The 22,751-nt window shown below is 46.1% G+C and overlaps 1 pseudogene; it reads left to right on the top strand.

Annotated features, from left to right (window-relative positions):
- Positions 1-5,520: 5,520 nt before the first annotated feature.
- On the top strand, positions 5,521-14,779 carry LOC119246398 (sesquipedalian-2-like; annotated as a pseudogene).
- The last annotated feature ends 7,972 nt before the right edge of the window (positions 14,780-22,751 follow it).

The raw sequence follows: 22,751 nt of genomic DNA, 5'->3' as shown, positions 1-22,751 counted from the left end.
CATAGATCTCTGTTTAGCAAATATATCACTGAATACCAGTTAAGAACCTTGCTCCAATAAAAGCGCATACTTAAAAAAAAAAAAAAAAACTCTGACAACAGAATGGTGGTTACCAGAGGGGAAGGAAAGTGGGTAAAATTGAGTAATAATATCTACTCCTTTAGTTTCTCAGAAAACAAAAATGCTCCTGAATTAATCTACTCACTGGGTACAAGGTCATCCCTTAATTACTTCTCTCTTTCGAATGTCCTATAATTTACACTCTCTACAGTATTCCAAACAGGATCAAAGCATATTATTTTATGATCCCCTTTTCTAAGCAACTTCCCTTTACCTTCAATCTTATCTTTAACTTAAATACCAGTTCAGAGAAATAACTAGGAACTCTTCTACACACCTAGAATTATCACTATTGTCCTCCTTTACAATAGTCTTATTACTAATGCACAGTGAATTGAAGATGGTGCTTGTTTCAATTATTCACATTTCATGAGGGGGCTTTATTTTAGTCTAAGGATACTAACACAACAACCTTTGTCACTACATATGAAGCAATACTGTGTCGCTATTTTTGGGGGTGGGGGGAAGGATTTAGTGTTGGGTGAAAGGATATAGTGACAATGAGTCAGGAACTTGAAAATCACCCACCCTGATGCCAACATTGCTACAGAATCACTTGGTAGAGAGCCAGGATCCCTTCCAGTAAGCTGCTCAAAATGTTTGATTCCATTTTTTATTTGGTTGCCAATTTATTAAGTGGTTAACCTTGGACTGTATCTATCCAGCATTTAATTAATTAAGGTCAGCTTGAAATACCTTTAGAAACCTTACTAATTTCAATACACCAAGCTGGCACATTTATAAAAATCCAGCAATTGCTTTAATACTAAATCATCTTCACTAAGATGCAGTACTTGCCAAAAGAGTATTAATCAACTCAAGAGCTAATTGTTAAGCTGAAATAATAAAACCTATCCAATATTTATTCTCCCTTTCCCCAGAGCTTGGGAGGATAAAAGTGGTGAGAATTATAGTTTCATGGAATTTCAGAGCTAGAAAGACCCTCAGAGACTAATCTATCATCCTTATTATAAAAGGGGAAAAGTGAGACACAGAACAACGGGTGAGCAAGTTCAGGGTTAGATCCCATGGCTCAAATAGATGTTATCCTCATTTCCAAAATACCTTTTGTTTTAGAAGATGTTTCTACCTCACTACTCTCACCCACTGTATACTTTTATAGAAAGTGCTAAAAGGAGAATGAATGATGTTTCATCTGTATCATATTGGTGCAGAAACCTAGGACATAGGTTTAATTATAAAGTCATTGCTTTCTCTTAAAATGTCCAAGAACTATCAAATGCATACCCCCACACCAAAGCCTATGACCAGATGGCTTTACTAATGACTTCTACCAAACTTTCAAAGAAGGATTAATACCTTCTCAAGCTCTTCTGAAAAGGGAAACAGAAGGAAAACTTCCAAACACATTTTATGATGTCAACATTACCCTATATGTCAATATCTCTGATGTACATAAATGCAAAAATCCTCAACAATGTTCTACTTTGAATGAAAGGAAGGAATCATATCACCATTTCAATAGATACAGAAAAAGCATTTGATGAAATTCAACATCCATTTATGACTTTTAACAAAAACCCTCAACAAAGTGGGCCTAGAAGGAATGCACCTCAACATAATAAAGACTATATATGACAAACCTACATCCAACATCATATTTAATGCTGAAAAACTGAAAGTTTTCCCTCTAAGGCAATTAGAAATTCCCTCAGGAATAAGCCAGGAATGTTCATTCTCATCACTATTATTCAATATAGTATTGGAAGACCTAGCCAGAGCAATTAGACAAGAAAAAGAAATGAAAGTTATCAAATTGGAAACAAGTAAAACTATCACTATTTGCAGATGGCATGATAGCATATATAGAAAATCCTAAAATCTCCAGTAAAAAGCTAGTGGGAATAATAAGCAAATATAGTGAACTGGCAGGATACAAAGGTAACATACAAAAATATGTTGCATTTCTATTTGCAAATAATGAACTAGCAGAAAGAGAAATCGGAGGCAGTAATCCATTTACAATCATATCAAAAAGAATTAAATACCTTGGAATAAATTTAACTGAAGAGGTGAAAGACCTGCACACTATAAACTATAAGACATTGTTGAAAGAAATAGAAGAAAACACAAAGAAATGGAAAGATATTCTGTGTTGATGGATAAGAAGAATCAGCATCATTAACATGGCTATATCATCTAAAGCAATGTACAGATTCAATGTAATTGCTATCAAAATCCCAATTGCATTCTTCATAGAAATTGAACAAAAAAAAAAAAAACGAAATTTATTTGGAATGGCAAAAAACCTCAAACAGAAAGAAAATCCTGAGCAAAAGAACAAAAATGAAGGTATCAGGCTCCTGAATTCAAACTATATTACACAATGATAGTAATCAAAACAGTGTGGTCTCAGGATTAAAACACACACATATCAATGGTACAGAATTGAGAGCCCAGAAACAAGCATACAATGTATTGACAACTACTTTACAACAAATGAGACAAGAGCATACAATGGAGCAAGGAAAGCCTCTTCAAAGAATGGTTTTGGGAAAACAGAATAGCAACATGCAAAAGAATGAAACTGGAACACCATCTAACACCACAGAAAAAATTAATTCAAAATGGATGAAAGACTTGGATGTAGGGCCTCCCCGGTGGCGCAGCGGTTGAGCGCTGGGTTGCGAAGCTGCCCGCAGCCTCTGCGGCACCGGTTCGATCCCCGGCTGCTCCCCGGCCACCAGAGGAGGGTCCCACATGGCGCGCAGACCTCTCCTGCCGCCCGCTGCTCCCCTCAGCAGTGTCCTTCGGTCCTTCTGCCTGTTCTGCTCCCCGCTCTGGCTCTGGTGAATTCTCTCACCCTCCCGTGCTTCTGACTGTACCCAGTGCATGTGTAAACGAAACAAAACGAACAAACAAACAAATAAATAAATAAAACATGCCTCTATTAAAAAAAAAAAAAAAGACTTGGATGTAAGATCTGAAGTCCATAAAACACAGAAGAAAACCTAGGTGATGTGGTTCTTGACATCGATCTTCCAGGTGTCTTTGGAGACTCCATTCCCATGGCAAGGAAAACAAAAGCAAAAATAAGCAAGTGGGACTAGCAAAAACTTAAAGGCTTTGGCATAGTGACAAAAGCACAAATAAGCAAGTGGGACTAGCAAAAACTTAAAGGCTTTGGCACAGTAAAAGAATCTATCATTAAAATAAAAAGGCATCGACTGAATGAAAGAAGGTATTTGCAAATATGACAGGAGGTTAATATCCAAAATATATATAAAGAACTCATAAAATTCAACAACAAAAAGACTCAATTTAAAAATGAAGAGGATATGAAGAGACATTTTTCCAAGGAAGACATACAGATGGCCATCAGGCACATGAAATGATATTCATCATCTCTTATAATTAGGGAAATGCAAATGAAAATGGTAAAAGATAGCCTCGCACCTTTAAAAAAGGCAATTATCCAAAAGATAATTAAGAGAGAGGGGAACCCTTGCGTTTCATTGGTGGGAATGTAAATTGGTGCACCCACTATGGAAAACAGTATAAGATTCTCCAAAAAATTAAAAATGGAAGTTCCACATGATGAAATTATCCCCCTTTTGGATATTGACACAGAGATCACAAAAACAGTAGAGATACATGCACCCCTATGTTTATGACAGTGTTGGTGTTGACAGTCAAGAGCTGGAAACAACCTAAGTGGCCACTCAGAGATGATTGGATAAAGATGTGATACAGATTCCATGGAACACTAAACTACATATATGTGTAGAAATATACCATAGAGCTCAACTACATATATGCATATATTAAAAACTATGAAACCCTGCTGTGTGCAACACCACCACGGATCTAGTGGTATTATGTTTAGTGATATGTCAGATGGAGAAAGACAATCACCATGTGATTTTACTCATATATAGCACATAAGAAACAACACACACAAATGAACAGAAATAAACTTTTAGACTATAAGAACAAATTAGTGGTCACCAGAGGAGGAGAGGGAAGGAGGGTGGGTAAATTGGGTAAAAGGAGTCAGTTGTGTGGTGTAGGATTTAGAAGTGGACTTTTAGTGGTGAACTTAGATGTCTGTTTTGTAATGATGCACGCTGAAGCTTATATAATTTTATAATGCAATGTTAGTTCAATTAAAAAAAACAGTAACAACCATTGCAAGGTGCCACATCATAGCAAGTAGGATGTGTATAATAGAAAAGGAAAATAATAACTATTTGAAAGGATATAGACAAACTGGAATCCTCATAGCTGCTGAGGGAAACGTAAAAAGGTTTGATCACTGTGGGAAATAAGTTGGTGGTTCCTGAAAATGTAACCCTTGGAAACCACTGGATTTCCATACGCGCTCCTAGGTGTACACCTACAGGAATCGAAAACTCGTGTTCAAACAGAAACTTCTCCATGAATATCAGCATTATTAACAAAGTCCACGGTGGGGACAACCCAAGTGTCCACCTGATGCTGTCCGGTTACTGTCCGGCCAGACAGAGGGACAAAGAACTGATACTGCGACGGGGACAGACCTGACGCGTTGCGTCTCTCTCTGTCCTGCATCGATGAGTCCTCCACGACGTGAGGCCTGCTGGCAGGTGCGGGGTGGGATGTGTGTGATGGGGAGAAAACGCTTAATGGGCTGGGGGTTTTACTCTGGAGTAGAGCAAATATTCTGGAACTAGAGCGAGCCAGCGGGAGGCCCGGAGAGCGGGCGGGAGCACTGGAGGCCCCGGAAGGAAGCGGGTGGGGGGCGGGGGGGGGGGGAGGCAGGAGACGGGCCCCGGGCCCCGGCCGAGTGCCACTACCCCACTACCCGGAGCCACCCCAACCCTCGCGATGCCCCCCTCCTCCCGCGGGGGCCCCTGTTGCTCCTTTGCCTCACTTTGCGCCTTCTTTAGCCTTCGGAGCTCTCTTTCCCCAGAGAGCCCTGACAGCTGCCCCTGGCTCGGGCTCGGGCGCTAAGGCCCCGCCAAGGGCGCACGTGAGCAGGGGCGGCCGGGCTGGCGCGGGAGAGAGGGGGCCAAGCCGAGGGCTGGAGGGCCGCGGCCCCAGGCCCCGCCGCGCAGAGCGGGCTGCTCGAGGGTCAGTGCGCCTCACACGGTGACCCGCCTGCGCGCCCGGGACACTGGGCTGCAGCCTCAGCGCCTTTGGCCAACGCGGTTGGGGCTGGAAGAGGGACGAAGGTCGGCACTCAGCCTCCCTCCTTCCCGCCCGCGCAGCAGGGGGCGGCAGCGCCCCAGCCTCCGCGCACCCCCCCTCCACGGGCGCGTCCTCCTCCACCCCTCTTCCGCCCACCCCTGTCTCCCCCCACCTCGCCAGGCCCCGGAGGCCCCAGCGACCCGTCGCAGCCCCAGCCCCCTCCTCTCACCCCCGGGCTGGGGCTTCCTGTGAACCGGGAGCCCAGCGGCCATGCTCAGGCAGTGGCCTGGAGTTGGCCGCCCTGCGGCCCAGATGAGGGTGCGGGGTACTCCCGGGCCAGGCTTTGCGCGAGGCCCGCAGCGACAGCCCAGTCCACCCCGCCCCTCCATGGTGCAGCCTCTGCGGCTGAGGTCGGCCGAGTCTACCCTGGCCTGGAGCAGCTGCGAGGGAGGCCGGTGCAGAGGCCATAGCCTCGTTGGCCTAGCCGAGCCAGGAGTTACCCTTCTGCCCAAGGAGCGGGCTCCGCTGCCAGAAGAGAAGGCGCTGGCCGACTGGGCCTCTGGTGCCTCTGCTCTTGAGTGGCCAGCAGGGCACTGTACCCCCCACCAGAGTGAAGCGCCCAAACCCAGCCTCTCGCAAGTGATCAAGCCCAACCTGGATTTCCACATCCAGCATCCCTCCCCGCTGCACAGTAACGAGGACCCCGAGGTGTATGTGACGCTACCCCCAGTTCTGTTAGGTCCCACCTCAGGACCTCTAGCTGGACCTCACCCACCTACTCATGACTCTAGCTACAAGATCCCCAGAGGCAGTAGCAACCAATTGGCTGGAGATGCCTTGCACATCTCTTACAAGCCCCCACTCCCCCCCTAGTTCCTCCAGGGACCCCTATGACTCTCCTGCCTCCTTTCCCCAGCTCTCTAGCCCAACTTGCCCGACTGTCACTAGAGAAGTTGAAGCTCCCTGTCATGTGACTCTGACCCCAATGCCATCTTCAAAACTACAGCCTGATCTAGAGCACGAAGGGGACCGCGAAGCAACCCCCATCTCATTCCCCGAAACTTGAAACGGACATCGGCCCTGCCTAATCTGTAGGAAGCTCCCTGTAAGGCTGGGACATGGACAAGGCATTTCCCATGTGCTCTTGCTGGAGCTGTAAGCACTGCCTTCTCCAGATCTCCCAAAAGCCGCTGCCTCCAATGACTGGACACCCTGGCCCCACTCCTGGCCAGAAGCGCCTCACCCCCACACAGGCCCCTGCTGTCCTCAGCTGAGAGTCTGTCCTGCCACCCTCTGCCTGCCCTGACTGTCCCTGAGTCCTCCAGTCCCCCAGCGTCCTCACCTGCTCTAGGTCTGAAGTCAGCATCCAGGACCTACCTCTGCTTGACTGACTATGGGAGTCCAAGGTGAATCTAGAGGGCTGGGAGGTGCATAATCCAGCAGGACACCACAACGAGGAGGGCATGTCCATGGCCAAAGAGCATCAGTACACCCACTGAAGGGGTGGGTAGGGCTCAAGATCTAAGCCCTGGGATGAGGGCTCACGGTGTCCAGAACTGTTGGAGAGGGGGCTGCCAGAGCAGCAGGAGGCCCCTGTCCCCAGGACAGACTTCCAGAGACCTCCAGCTCCACCTGTACTTCTATGTCACAGCCACTGCTCAGTGCCACATGCGGCCATGACAGCCCCATGTCCAGCTCCTGGGCCAAACAGTCCCCACTCCTCCTCTGTTCCACAGCAAGTCCGTGGTGGTGGCTACTCACCGACTGGTGTCTATTGGAATCTAAATTGGGAAAGAAGTAAAACTATCATTATTTGTAGGTGACATAATAATGTACATAGAAAACCCTAAAGACACTAAAAACTGAAACAATAAACACTAAAAACTGAGGCAAAGTCCCAGGCTCCAAAATCAATACATAAAAATCTGTTGCAGTCCTATATACAATCAGTGAGCTCCAGAAATCCAGAAAACATTCCCATTATCAATTGTATCAAAAAGAATTAAGTACCTAGGAATGAACTTAACACAGGAGGTGAAAGACCTGTACAATGAAAACTATAATACACTATTAGAAGAAATAGAAGATACAAAGAACTGGAAAGATATTCTCTGCTCATGGATTTAAAGAATTAACATTGTTAAAATCGCCATCTTGGGCCTCTCTGGTGATGCAGCGGGTTGAGTGCCACACTGTGAAGCTGTCTGCACCCTCTGCAGCACGGCTTCAATTCCCAGCAGACCAGGGAGATACCCACATGGTGCGGCAAACCTCTCCTGTCTCACCTGCTGCTCCCCTCAGTAGTGCTTTTAGTCCATCTGCCTGTTCTGCTCCCTGCTCTGTCTATGGTGAATCCTCTCACCCTCCTGCGCCTCTGGCCTGAACCCCAGCTCTTGTATAAATAAAAATAAATCTTTAAAAGATAAATAAATAAAATAAAATGGCCATCTTACACAAAGCAATAGACCTATTCAGTGCAACCTCTATTGAAGATTCAGTAGCATTCTTCAAAGAAATAGAGGAAAACTACTGAAATTCATATGGAACTATAAAAATCCTTGGATAGACAAAGCAACCCTGACAAAAAAGAACAGATGTCTCATACTCCCAGACTTCAAACTGTACTACATAGTCAAAACTGTATGGTATTGTAATAAAAACAGACACACTGACCAATGGAATTGAACTGAGAGCCCGGAAATAAATTCACAATTGTATGGATAGTTAGTCTATGACAAGGAAGCCAAAAATATAAAATGGATAAAGGAAACTCTCTTTCACAAATGCTGTTGGTAAAACTGGGCAGCCACATGAAAAACAATGAAACGAGACCACAATTACACCATATACGAAAATTAACTCCAGCTGGATTAAAGATTTGGATGTAAGAACTGAAACCATATGGCGCAGCGGTTGAGCGCTGGGTTGCGAAGCTGCCCGCGGCCTCTGCGGCGCCGGTTCGATCCCCGGCTGCTCCCCGGCCACCGGAGGAGGATCCCACATGGTGCGCAGACCTCTCCTGCCACCCGCTGCTCCCCTCAGCAGTGTACTTCAGCCCTTCTGCCTGCTCTGCTCCCCGCTCTGGCTCTGGTGAATTCTCTCACCCTCCCGCGCTTCTGACTGTACCCAGTGCATGTATAAACAAAACAAACAAATATAATAAATAAATAAATAAAAACATGCCTCTATAAAAAAAAAAAAAAAAGAACTGAAACCATAAAGTACATTGAAGAAAAATTAGGCAAAACACTCCATAACATTGACTTCAGTGATATCTTTGAGGACTACATTCAACAAGGGAGGCTAAAAGCAAAAATAAACAAATGGGATTACCTCAAAGCAGAAGAAACTATCATAAAAATGAAAACACCCTGCAGAGTGGGAGAAAACAGTTGCATATCATACATCTAACAAGGAGCTAATATCCAAGGTCTACAATGAACTCATGCAACTCAACAACAAGAAAACAAATAACCCAATTAAAAAACGGGCAGAAGCTCTAGACACCTCCAAAGAAGACATACAGATGGCCAACAGGGATATGAAAAAAAAGGTTCATCATCACTATCATCAAGGAAACACAAATCAAATGCACAATAAGATACCACCTCATACCTGTGAGAATGGCCCAGATCAGAAAGATCAGAAACAACATGTTGCCTTAGATTACCTCCTTGCAGCCCAAATGGGGTACACACCACTTTCAACACTTCATGTTGTACTTGAATCAATACCTTATCAGGGGTGGAATTAGAAACTGTTGAAGTCTTTAAATTTGCCAGGTATTTAAAAGGTCATTCCAGGGCCTCCCCTGGTGGTGCAGCGGTTGAGGGCTGGGCTGCGAAGCTGCCTGCAGCCTCTGCAACACCGGTTCGATCCCCGGCCGCCGGCGAGGGTCCCGCATGGCGCGCAGACCTCCCCTGCCGCCCGCTGCTCCCCTCAGCAGTGTACTTCTGTCCTTCTGCCTGCTCTGCTCCCCGCTCTGGCTCTGGTGAATTCTCTCACCCTCCCGCACTTCTGACTGTACCCAGTGCTTGTATAAATAAATAAATAAATATTAAAAAAAAAAAAAAAGAAAAACTAGCAATTTAAAAAAAAAACAAAAAAAAAACAAAAACAAAAAAAAAAAAAAAAAGGTCATTCCAATTTGATGCCTGGTTGTTTAATTTTAAGTTTCCTGTTATTTTCAGCTGACTGTCCTTAGGAATTGGAGCAATTTTAAGATAAGGATTACAAATAGTTCTGTTATTGTCACTGTGTATTGCTTTTCTATTGTTGAAAATGCGACCCTTTATAGATCTTAGCTCTCAACCCAAACCAGGTTTGTGGTAGTTCAAAGATTGGAGGCCATTCCCCAAGCCACAGACCCTTCGTTATAGGAGAGGAAGAGGGGCACCCCAGACCCCCCAAACCTGCCTGCTCTACATAGGTTCTGCCATCCGCCCCAACAACACAAAACAGATGAGACTTTAATGGGAAGGAACTTTAATACAATTAGGAAACAACACAGGAAAGGCAAAGAATATAGTTTCTTAATCAAGCACCCAGAGTTACCCGTCCCCTCGTGGGTAAAAGTCCACCCAAGCAGGATTGGCCCAGAGCAAGGCCCCAAAGCCTGCCACAGGTCCAAAGCACCTTTCAGTGGGGACCCACAGAAAAGTATCAGAAATAACCAGACAAGTCTGGAGGGAAAAGAGCAAAATCAAAATCAAGACAAAAACTGCCATTGTCGGGCCTCCCCGGTGGCGCAGCGGTTGAGCGCTGGGTTGCGAAGCTGCCCGCAGCCTCTGCGGCTCCGGTTCGATCCCCAGCTGCTCCCCGGCCACCGGAAGAGGGTCCCGCATGTCACGCAGACCTCTCCTGCCGCCCGCTGCTCCCCTCAGCAGTGTCCTTCGGTCCTTCTGCCTGCTCTGCTCCCCGCTCTGGCTCTGGTGAATTCTCTCACCCTCCTGCGCTTCTGACTGTACCCAGTGCTTGCATAAATAAATAAATAAATCTTAAAAAAAAAGATAAAATTAAAAAAAAAACTGCCATTGTCACCTCCCCACGGGTCTCTCACCCACATCTGTGTCAGTCAGTCCACGACCAGAAGGCAGGCGCAGTTTCCTCACGTGTCTCTCGGCTCCATGCGCCTCTTCCAGGTCTCCTTCTGGCTCCATCCTGCCTCCTTCCTTCCTCAGTCTCCTCTGCAGCTTATTCTCCCTGCTCTGCTCCACCCTCCTTTTGGGTGGGGCAGGAAACCTAGAACCTCCCCTTTTCCTGGGGACCCCCCTGTTACACCTTCAGAATCAGCCTTCACTACAGAGACTTTAGTTCAACGTGACCTGCCTGCAGCACCGAGGCCAAAGCCACCTTGTTACTAAAACCCGAAGACTCATCTCCACCGCGCCAATACTGGGATTCCCCCACGCCACGAGGGACGTGACCTCCTGGCCCAGCAACGTGTGCTTTCTCCAGTTATAGGTGACTCCCCAGGACTAATCCTCCCAGAATATGGGACTTCTCCAGTTGATCATCAGAGGAAAGATTTTGGTCAAAAGGTGGAATGACAAGAAATAAAGAACCAAAATGGAGTCACACGAGTCGGGATAGCCAAGGCCGAATAGAAAGGCTACTGACGGTCAGGTCCTGGGTATGTGCAGATATGTCCACTCCAGGAGGAAATTGAAATGAAAATGACCACCACTTGATGGAGGACAGGAATATAAAAAACCGAAAAGGAGGTGCTCTATAAGACCAGAAACCTGGCTCACACAGGAGGTGGGGTAGAAGAGATTAGCATAGCCATTGACACAGCTATGGAAACCAAGGTCCTTAGGCACCAACATCCAGACTACAAAACACAACACCCAAGCAGGGATCAGACTGCTGAGGGGAGTGTCTAGAGCACAGGCCCAGGGGTAAAGATATGGAGATGGAGCCCATTGTGGAATGCCCAGTCCCTTTCAGATTCTTCATAGTTACCCACAATCAGCAACTAACCAGAAGGCTCACAAGGAGTGACCCCGCCCAAACAGAAAAAGACTATATCAGTGCAGTCTCTGCACAGGCTGGGGGCAGCACTCTGTCTGCCCACCTGTGCCTGTGCAGGTGCTTCCTTTCACCAACTCTCTCCTCTGCAGGGCAGCAACTTCCTGCCTGCCTGTGACCTGTACCTGCTGGGGCTTCTCCTCACTGACCCTCAGTGGCGGCAGCTCTCCTCAAGGCCGCCCGCCTGCAACCACACAGGCCTCTCTCAGCAAACCTGTCCCTTTCGGGGCAGCTCTTCCTGCCCACTTGTGTCTATGCAAGTGTCTTTTGCTATCCTATCCCTTTTCTAATAAACCTACTCTTTAAATATAACTATCATCTCTGCCTCGTGGAGAAACTTGCCTGGGAAACTCACTGCGTGTCACTGAAAGGGGAGCTCTGGCGAAACCTTTCCCAGAGGGAACCCAAGGACCCCGCACTAATTCCAAACCCACAGACTCCAAAACCACATCACCACAGACAGCCCAGGGATTGAAACTTTTCAGCTTATTTCCATATTATTGCACTAATCATTTCTGGACTGGTCTAGCTTAACCTGCATAGCAGACCAGAGTGGGAAGCGTCCCGCCCACCCCCAGACAACCTAGACCAAGATTCAAGGGCTCTTTGGAGCCACGTTTCTGGGGTTGCATTCTTGGCAAGAACCCAAAAAAGTACACACTTTTTCTTTCCTATTTTACCAGCTTTCACTTTCTTCATTATCGTGATAAAGCACACTATAAGACTGAATAGAGAATGGGAAAGAATCAGGAACATGACTGACTATGACCTTTTAAGTGTCTGGCAAGTATGTATGAGAGCGAATTATGGGGCAAGCACTGTTCTAGGCAGTAGCTTGATGGGGTTCTGATGAGATGTGGTTCAGTGGCGGGGTCTTTCGGTGACCTCAGAGAAAAGTTCCAATCGAGGCACCCGTTCAGCAGCACGCGGTGAGTTTACCAAGGAGTACAAGACACAAGCAGGCAAAAGTTATATCCCAAAAGGGCAGGTTTTTAGAAAAAGAGATAAGGAGAAGAAGATGCTTGCACAGACATAAGCTGGCAGAAAGACTTAGATTTGAAATGAATGGGTTTGTTGAAGGAGATGCCTGCATAGACACAGGAGCCCAGTCTTGGGACAAGAGTTGCCTTTGGCCAGGCGGGAGTTGTTCTGCTACGGTGTTCTTTCGAGGGTTTCATTCCTTTGTGGACAGTCCATGCCTAAGGATTTCCTGTGCTTCAGGATTTTCATTTCTATATCTGGCTTAATGAATCTGTTAAGCATTTCTACTCCCACCTCCAGTTTCTGGCCCTGTGAAGCTTCCACCCCAAATTTTCTACTCTTCGCCTCCATTCATTTTATGCAATGATGAGGATCCTAATAGGAATTCAGTAGCAAGAAGCTCTGGATATCAGAGAACCCTGTTCTATTTCTCTCTTTACAAAGTCCTTTCTTCTAATTTTCAGTGTGAACATATATTGTCTTTCTGCTTTGTATGTTAAGATTTCACTGGTGTATTTCCAGTAGGCACTTTGGTCAACCCTATGCTTCTAGAAAAGATACATATAAAGCTTCAACTCGTGGTTATATGAGATGTCTAATATAAAAAAGACTATTGCCTGTCAGTGTAATTTTCAGATCAAACAACAAGGACTAGGTATGATATAAATATTCTGTTTACATAACATTTTCCCTAGGGCACGCCTAATTCTTTACATGTGGTATTTCACTAAAGTTTACACGAGCCCTAAGATATGAGTGCAGGGAAGAGTGGAGGAGGAAGAACATATCTGTTTAACAGATGTGAAAACTGAAGCATTTTCATTGAAGGTTAGTGATAACTGAAACATATTTTAAAAACAAACATTTAGTGGATTGTCTCTCATTGTGTACCTTCAAAATTGGCTCTGCTTCTTCCAAAGAAATCAATATGCACAAGGGAAATAAAATTGTCTGCTTTATGTTTATTTTCAGAACATCACAAGCACAGGTTCTCAGGGAAGTTTCAAATTGCCTATTACTCATCCTAAAGTTAATAGAGTTCACACTTCTAATACTGAAGGACAAGGTTGCTACAGACAGAAGAACTATGAAAGGAATTGATTTCATGTATTTCAACAGATGGAACGTTATTAAGGAGGTCAATCAAAAACTTCACAGAAAATGAATACAGGAAACACACACACACAACTGGGCAAATGGTCCAGGGACTTCTCTGTACATGTCTTTTTTTTTTAATAATTACTGTGACTCTATATTTCAAAATAAAACTTTTTTTAAAAAGGAAATGAACCATACATGGAGCGAAACATGTTAAGTAAAAAGTAAACACCTTCCCCCCTTAATCACCACCTTGCATTTAAGGTATAAAATATTCCTTTCCTCACTCCCTCACCATGGAAAACCCTGGGAATCTGAAGACTCACCCAACATATTAAAAAAAAAGTTGTCCAGGGGCCTCCCCGGTGGCGCAGCGGTTGAGCCCTGGGTTGCAAAGCTGCCCGCAGCCTCTGCAGCGCCGGTTCGATCCCCGGCCACCGGCGAGGGTCCCACACTGGTGAATCCTCTCACCCTCCTGCACTTCTGACTGTACCCAGTGCTTGTGTAAATAAATAAATAAATCTTTTAAAAAAAAAAAAAGTTGTCCTTTGCTGACTCAACTGAAAAATCTCCATCTGTATTTAAAGCAAAAGAAAGTGCTGGTGATTGGTGCACCTATTCTCTGGATCTTTTCAATACAAAAGCAAAAATCAAACCTCAGTTTGTAAACTGCCAAGGCTAAGGCGAGAGCCCTTTGTGTCCTATTCATGTGCGCATGCCCTGCACTTAGCCCAGCAAGCTCTGCAGAGGCTCTGAGGTCTGAGAAGGGCCTGTGCTTGCTTGAGTGGTGTGGGCCAGAGGCGCAGGTTTGTCCTCAAGGGCAGCCTGCTGTTGTCCTTCGAGAGCCCAGAGCACCGGGCCCTCTGAGCCTGGTGGTCCTGGAGGGCTGCACAGTGGAGCTGGCTGAGGCGTCCGAAACCGAGGACTTTGCCTTGGCAATCCGCTTGGGCACCCCTGGGGTGCACCCACACCTGCTCGCGGTGGATGACCAGAGGCCCCGGAGGCCTGGGTGAAGGCTCTGTCCAGGGCCAGCTTTGGACATGTGCCCAGTGGGGTCCGAGTTGGAGAGCCAGCTGCAGGTGGCCAGCCCCTGCCTCATGCCCGAGGCTTTCAGTAGCCGCTGCAAGCCCCAGGCGCCTGACGTCTGCTCCCTGGGCCTGTAGAATGGCCACTCCCTCTCCAGGGACTGCAGCCTCATGGGCTTGGTTGAAGAAGCGGGCAGCAGGCCAGCTGGCCAGAGATCAGCAGAGTGTGAGTTGCAGGGCCCTGCCAGCCTCCTTCTGGGCAGGGGCAGAGCCCCCCTGAGAGCTTTTGCTTCTCTACCCTGCATGAGTGGTACGGCCAGGAGGTCATGGATCTCAGGTGGGGCTGGCTGCAGAGGGCCAGGGGAGGCAGCGTGCGAGGAGAGGCCAGGCCCTGAGTAGGGACCTTCAAGTTTTGTCCTATGGGTCAGGACCCCAGGGAGTGGGGTAAATGGGAGTGGTCAGGTTTCTCTGCCCTCCCATCATTAGCATCAATGCTGGACACCTGTGGTCTTACACCTGATGACTGCGCTCCTGGACTGGTGAGCCAGAGTAGGCACTGGAGCAGAGAGACGGAGCATGTAAGGGCTGCGGCAGAGGCCTGAGGGCGGAGAGCAGAGGAGAGCAGTGGAGAGCGTCAGAGAACAGCGAGGGGAGCAAAGAGCAGGTAGGGATTCGCAGAGGGGGCCAGGTTGCTGTCGCCCTCCTGGCGTGTCTCCCCTAACCTGTGGGGTGATGCCCAGGGCTCCAAGGTTCTCTTTCCAGCTTCCTGGACCAACGATGAACCTACCCGGCCTGGGAGGGCTGCACAGCACAGGGATGCTGCTTTTTCAGTTTCATGTTTACTCCATCTAAAGTTGCTGTCTTGAGGGAGGGGTTCGCTTCTTCGTGCTTTTTAGGTTTTCTCCAGGTCCCAGACCCCCCCTCAGGCTTGGAGGAGACTGAGGAATCATCCCTTCCAATCCCTTTACTTCCTAGGCCCACAGAGGAGAGGCGGTCTGCTCAGCACCACGGAGCAAGACCAAGTCTCCTGACTGGACTCGGCTCCCCACTTGGGGAATGTTGGTGCTGCGGAGCTGGAAGGGACTGGGCCACAGGCAGCCCTGCCAGCCACCCACACGTGACTCAACAGCCAGTTTCCAACATGGGGAGTCACGCATACATCTAAGCACCAGAGTTTGCTGCGTGCTGACTTGAGAGACACCGCAGACATTGCCAGAGAAAGTAGATTTGTCGTCAGGGAGTTTTCTGGGGCATATTTTTTCCTGAGTGGTAGGAAGATTGGGTTTGGACCCCCATGCTGCAGTTTGGAGGGGCCCTTTGGAGGAAGGGGGTTAGCCAACAAAGAGGGATTTATTTTGCTCAGAAAGTGTCAGGCTACCCTCCCTCCCTGGCTGCCCTGTCAGCATATCGTGTTGTTCTTTTTTTTTTTTTTTTAAAGATTTATTTTTTATTTATACAAATGTTGGGGTAGGGCCAGATGCATGGGAGGGTGAAAGGATTCACCAGAGCCAGAGCGGGAAACAGAACAGGCAGACTGACGAAACACACTGCTGAGGGGAGCAGTGGGAGAGACAGGAGAGGTCCGCTGCGCCGTGTGGGATTCTCGCCAGCCGGCCGGGATCGAACCCGCGCTGCAGAAGCCACAAACAGCTTCACAGTGCGGCGCTTAACCACCTGCACTACCAGGGAGGCCCCGTGTTGCTCTTTGCCCCAGGAGGGGCTAGTGGCTTTTATATGTCAGCAGAAACCTGTACTCGGTCCTCGAGCTGTCCATGGGAAATGGAAAAAGTGGAGAGGCAGAGTGGCTCCTGGGAGAGGCAGGCTGTTCTTGGACTTTCTAGGACTTTCTAGGAGCCTGTGATAAACTCTTCTCTCCTAACTGGGCTCCCAAAGATGCATTCTTGCTCTGAATGCCCTGGGAATTTGCTAACCAGTGTGTATCTGCCTAGTCCCTCATGGTTGCTCTCACCAGCATGGGCCCAGCTGCTCTGTCATTGTTCTGGGAGGTACAGGGTTTGCATGGGCAGAGCCAGAGGCCAGACTAGCCTGAGGCCTAGGATGTGGTGGCAAATGGCTTAACGGAAGATGCATATGGCCTGCTGGAAAGCTGACCTCCCCCTCCCCCATTCACTCAATTTGGTCCTCAGTCTTTCTTCTCTTTGGGGGCCTTGGGTTGTGTGACCAAGTAGGTCTAGAGACTGTGGCTCAGAGCCTTTTAAGTCCGGCCCTGCACAGGAGCCCACAGCCCACTGCGACTCACTTCATACGCAGATAGGTTAGGCTTTTGTTACATTTCCTGATGTCATGACGTTTTTATATGATTAAAGCAGTAATTTTTTTATTAATAAAAAAACTTGGAAACCTTATAGTTCCCTTTTGCCCATGATAGAGTGACTGACAAGTCCTCCTTATTATCATAAAGTCCTTGCAAGAACTGATTAGTGTTTGAATTACAAGTGATACTGGGTAGCATGGAGAAGAAATAGGATGGGCAGGTAAAGCGTGTAATTACTATATGCATTGTCCTACAGTGATTCATTCATTATATTCATTATTCCAAAGAACCATGGACTGTTTGTTATGTTCCAAATGCTGTTTTAGGCTCTGTGGGTTCATCAGAGAACAGACTAGATGGCACTGAGGTAGCATAGGAAGATATATTGTGAGCTGGGAAGATGAGTTGTCCCAATTCCCATTTCAGCAGTTGGACCAAATTGCGGAGTTGTGAGTCCTGTCAAGCACTGGACTCATGGTCAGCATCCACACTGACCATGAGGCCCCATGCCAGACAAACGTGTTAGGTCCTGACTAATAATGATCTCACAATTCCCTGCAGTGAGAAGGCCCAGAGCCCACATGTACAGGTGGAGTGTAACCTGTGCGCACCTCCCCCCACCCACACACACACACACACACACACACAATTGGGCCTGGGCATGGCCCAACCTAGAGTAAACTGACACTGCCCCTCCACAGCCCCTTGTGGACCTGCCCTTTCAATCTCTCTTGCTAACTCCCATTGAGGAGCCAGCCTAAATGCTCCCTCAAGCATGACCCACTAAGAAAGCCTTGCCTGGTTCAACTACACCTAGCACTCTGGTGAGTTCTTTCCCTAGAGAGCAAAGGACCCACTGTTTTGGGTCAGGGCCTGTAACAGAATACCCTCCCTTCTAGGGAGAATAATCATCTTAATGTGACTAACCTGCTTAGTGATCAGAATTCAGAAGGTCACAATCAGGAAATGGCTCTATTTTTCCCCACTAGTGTTTTCAAATGTACTCTGTGGAAGCCATCCCTGGGACAGTGGACACTTTTAGTGTCCCACTTTACATCCCCTCACCACACCTGTGATGTCACTGGCATATACCTAGTCAATCTACATTTTGGCTTCAAGGAATTTTGTGAAGTCACACAATTTAGCTCAGCCTATGCACAAACAATCCAATAGTATGAAGGAGTTGATATGTCAACCCTTAACCAATGGGGAATTAGTGTACTTCTGGAATAATCTCTGCAAGGTGATTCAAGCCCAAATCCTTCTTTGTTGGCTCTGTCCACTTAACCTGAGGAAAACATGTTGTTCTGCCAAGTGGTGGGAGAGTAGTCCAATCAGTTGCCAGCCTCTTCTGCTTCATCTTGCTGTCACAGAGGCACTAATCATCCTTGTTCTGGTAAAATCTCCCAGGGAAGAGACAGACAGCTATCTCAGTGCTTGGTCATATTCCCAAACTCTTGGAGACATAAGTCAAATTATAAGAACTCTCTCTGGAGCTCTGCTCCAGTCACATAGCAGCATCAGACAGGATATAAGTTGCCAGCTTTCCCTTTTCACTAGTATATTCAATATCTCCAAGCTCTTCCTATATACTCCTTGCTTGCCTTGAGGAGGGAAATACCTCTTCTCCCCACCCCCACCCCCACCACGTAGGCCTCCAAGGAAAAGATACCATAATACTTTCCTCTACGCATTTATTTCAAGCAATCTCCTCCTAATGGCTAACTCAGTCATCACTAGTCATCTCTTATGCTGTTTAGATGGTAAATGGTTGGTGGACAAGTCAGGGTTTCTCACATGGGTGGCCTTGCAGTCCTTTTCGGAATGGGTGGGTGCACACTTGTCACTCATCTCCTTAGCCTTGATGCCTTAGTCAAAACTCTGGTACCAAAAAATGTACAATGGTACCATGCCATGTATTATAGTGTTAATACAGCTTTCCTACATCCAAGTTCTTCACTTCTCACTACTCAAACTGCCCTTTAAGGTAAAGAGGGAATTTTTAATGTCAGCAAGGAGAAAATATAATGGGGCCACTGTAGAATAAGGAAAGATCTAAGATCAAATCCTGACCAGAACCATTGATAGACATATCCATTAGTGCATTCTATTTATGCAACTTTGGGCAAGTTATGTAAATCTCTGTTGCAGTTTCTTTTAAAATGGGTCAGATAACTATGAATACCTCTTAGGACTGTAGAGAGAACCATAATGCTTATAAAGTCCCTTGCACAGCACCTGGCAGATTCAAATTCAAATTGTTTGCTGCCATTATTGTTAGCACTGCTATTGCTGTTGTTGTTTCGAGTGCAGTGAATATATATTGTGTTTTTTTTTTAATTTCTGCCCAGCACCTCACCTACAGCATGCCTTATTTATTCCATATGGTTCTTGGTAGAACTGTCAATTATAGGACTCTTTACCCTTCTCGATGAGAGATAGGCAAATGATACAGACCTGATCAGTTGATCCCATGAGGCAAAACAGCAAACAGGAAGATTTATTTACTAAGGAACTATGTATAAAGGAGTGTTCTATGTGCTGGGAATGCTAAGGATAGTGCAATAACTCTGAAAAGTCTCAAGGGGAATTATCAGAAAATATTTTGAACTGAATAAAATGAAAATAACATATCAAAATACAACTAATGAGATCATGTGTAGAGGAAAATTTATGTGATTAAATGTTTATGTCAGAAAAGAAGAAGAAAGTTCTCAAATAAACAACTTAAGCTTCCATCTGAAGAAGAGCAAAATAAAGGAAGGAAAGAAAGAAGAGAAAGAAAGAAGAAGAAGAAAAAGAAGAAGAAAGGAAATTAGAGCAGAAATCAATGAAATTGAAAATAGAAAATAGGGCCTCCCTGGTGGCGCAGCAAGTTGAGCGCAGCGCTGTGAAGCTATCCGCAGTCTCTGCAGTGCCGGTTTGATTCCTGGCCAGCCAGGGAGAATCCCACATGGTGAGGCAGACCTCTCCTGTCTCTCCCACTGCGCCCCTCAGCAGTGATTTTGGTCCATCTGCCTGTTCTGCTCCCAGCTCTGTCTCAGGTGAATCCTCTCACTCTTCCGCGACTCTGGCCTGTACCCCAGCTCTTGTATAAATAAAATAAATCTTAAAAAAAAAGAAAATAGAAAATAAACAGAAAAAAATCAATGAAACTGAAAATTGATTTTCTGAAAGAACAATAAAATCAGTAAACTTCTAGCAAGACAAACAAAAATAAAAAGACAAATGGCAAAATCACCAATGTAAGGAAGGAAAGATGATATATAATCAAAGACCCTACAAGCATTAAAACAATAGTTAAGGAATATTATGAACAACTCTACATATAAATTCCATAACTTAGATGAAATGAGACAATCATTTTTTTAAAGACACAAACCAAGATGACATGAGTAGTCCTATAACTACTAAAGGGATTAAATTAGTTTAAAACCTTAGACAAAACAAATCTGCAGGCCCAGAAGATTTACTAGCAAATTCTACCAAACATTTAAATATTAAATGGAAAAGGTGATTCTCCAGTTTGTATGTAAAGGCAATCACCAAAACAATTCTGAAAAAGAAAAAAAAAACTGGCAGAATTAGACTACTAAATTTTAAGACTAAATGTAAAGCTACAGTAATCAGTGGTATTGGTGAAGAGAAACAATATAATAAGAATACAGAGAGAGTCCAGAAACAGCATAAAAGTATAGTCAATTGAACTTTGGCAAAGTTGCAAAACTAATTCAAAAGAAAAAGAAGACCAACAAGTGGGGTTGAAACAATCAATAATATGTTGGAATGCAGCCTGGATGGAGATTTGCATCCCGAATCCTGCTAGGGCTGGAGTCCTCCCAGGGCTAAGGCAGGGCTGGCTGGGGCTGCGCTAAGACTGGGCCTGAGTGGTGATGTGAGCGGCAGTTGTAGTCGTGGTGGTCTAGAGCAGGCATGTAAACTGGATCTGGGCTCTGACTTGGACTTGGTTTAGGTTTCAAGTGTTCAGGTTCAAACTGGTTTGAGTTTAGAAATTAGTGTTATGCCTAGTGTTAATGTTGAGGAAGAGTTTGGGGTTCAAGAAGTTTTCAACTTGACATTTGGATTGGTGTTCTAATTCGCTCTCTGGTTTAGGCTCTGACTGGGGCTTGTGTTTAAGATTTAGTGGTTCAGGTTCCGGTTTAGGTCCAGATTTTGGGTTCAGGCTCAAGTCTAGTTTTAAAGCTTAGAGTATGATTTAGGGTAACTAATGGTGTCGCAGTTGTGGTTAGGGTTAGAGTTCATTTGCGGTATGGATTGGAGTTAATGTGGGACTTGGGGGGCTCAGTTTTAGTGTTTAGCAGTTGAAGTTTGTGTTAGAGTTCAGGTTCAGCATTAAGGATGGTAGTAGCAGGCACAGAGGCAGAGATTCTAGCCATGGTCACAGAGGACAGAGTTGGGGACCCAGTGGTAAAGTTGTGGGAGATGGAACTTTGAACCACAGAGCAATAGTCCCAAAACTTGAAACCTACTGGAATTTGCTGTGCTGAATTTTGAAACTGCTTTGCCTTGATAAACCCTTCTATTTTATGCCACCATTGTACTTTGGGAATGACTTGTTTTCTAGTTTCCCAGATCTACGGATAGCGAGGAATTTCATTCAGGATGTATTATACCCAGAGACTCACAAATACCTCACATGTATTTGCCTACTCCAGTTTGTAAAGATACTGTTAAATGTTTTCTTTCATAATTTTTTTTTAGTGTGAACATTTTTTTAAAAGATTTTATTTATTTATGCATACAAGATCTGGGGTACAGGCCAGAGGTGTGGGGGGGGTGAGAGGATTCACCAGAGGCAGAGTGGGGAACAGAACAGGCAGACTGAAATACACTGCTGAGGGGAGCAGTGGGCGAGACAGGAGAGGTCTGCCATGCCATGTGGGACCCTCGCCAGCCAGCGGGGATTGAACTCATGCTGCAATTGCTGTGGATTGCTTCATGGTGCTGTACTTAACCCCTTTTGCTACTAGGGAGGCCCTCCACTCTCTATTTTAGAGGAGCATGGCCTCCCGGGTGGCCTAGGGGTTAGTCTCAGCTCTGTCACCTCATGGCATACGTTTGATCCCCTGCCAGGGAGGTGACCCATATGGCACAGCAGACCTCTCCTGTCTTGCCCGCTGCTCCCCTCAGCAGTGTATTTCAGTAGATCCACCCACTCTCTGGGGAGTCCTCTTACCCCCCACACCTCTGGCCTAGACCCCAGTTCTATGGATAAATAAAATCTCTATTTTAGAGGAGCAATAAAAGGCACAGAAGACAACCAAAACTAATCTGGTCTACAGGACTTTTAATGCCCCCTTGCCTCTTGAAGAAGTCACAAGACCCATACATTTCCCACCAAACTTTGGTCAAGAGCTAGATCTTAGGGGCCACGTTCACTATCTCAGAGGCGTGGTAGTTGAGTCCATTCCCTCTAGAGGGAAGAAAACTAGGGGAAGGACCCCCCCAGCTACATACCTGCAGGGCACCCTTCCTAGAGATAATTCCGGGTGAGCTGGGTCCCTGTCGCTGTCCCCCAGCACCATCCCAGTCCCAGCACCTATTCAAGTTCTTCGGCTCTTGGGGCATTTCCGCAGAGATCCCTGGAGTGTGTATGACAAAATATTTCACCCCTCATTAGCATTTACTCACTGTCTGCCAATAATTTTGCTGTGGAGTGTAAGTTCTCAGCTCTCTCCACCATCCAGGTATCTTTGTATTGGCCCTCTTTCAAAGCTAAGGGTCCAGAAAATAGTATCAGGCAGATGGAAGCAAACAGGTGGTGTGTTGATTTGGGACTGTTTGATCTAGTCAACCAACACTGTCCTCCCTCCTTTTCTTCCCTCTTAATCACTCTGAAATTTGTGCAAAATAGGCAAGGGACAGGAAGTCAAGACCTTGGGAGTCAAACCTTGGTACCCCTCTGACCCCCCAGCACCTGTGCAGTTGGGAAGCTTATCTGGAAAATGAGGTTGTTGATAATAATTACCCCACACCATTACTATGCTGACTGAATACAGTAATATATATTTATCTTAAAATACTATTTGGTACAGGGGCAGTGATAGCCCTTCTCATTGAGATATTTCAGC

Source organism: Talpa occidentalis, unplaced genomic scaffold (genome assembly GCF_014898055.3).
Source record: "Talpa occidentalis isolate TD23 unplaced genomic scaffold, MPIMG_talOcc4v2.1 talOcc4.15, whole genome shotgun sequence".
Taxonomy (NCBI): Eukaryota; Metazoa; Chordata; class Mammalia; order Eulipotyphla; family Talpidae; genus Talpa; species Talpa occidentalis.
The sequence above is the reverse complement of the archived record's forward strand: the minus strand, read 5'-3'. Positions and strand labels throughout refer to the sequence as shown.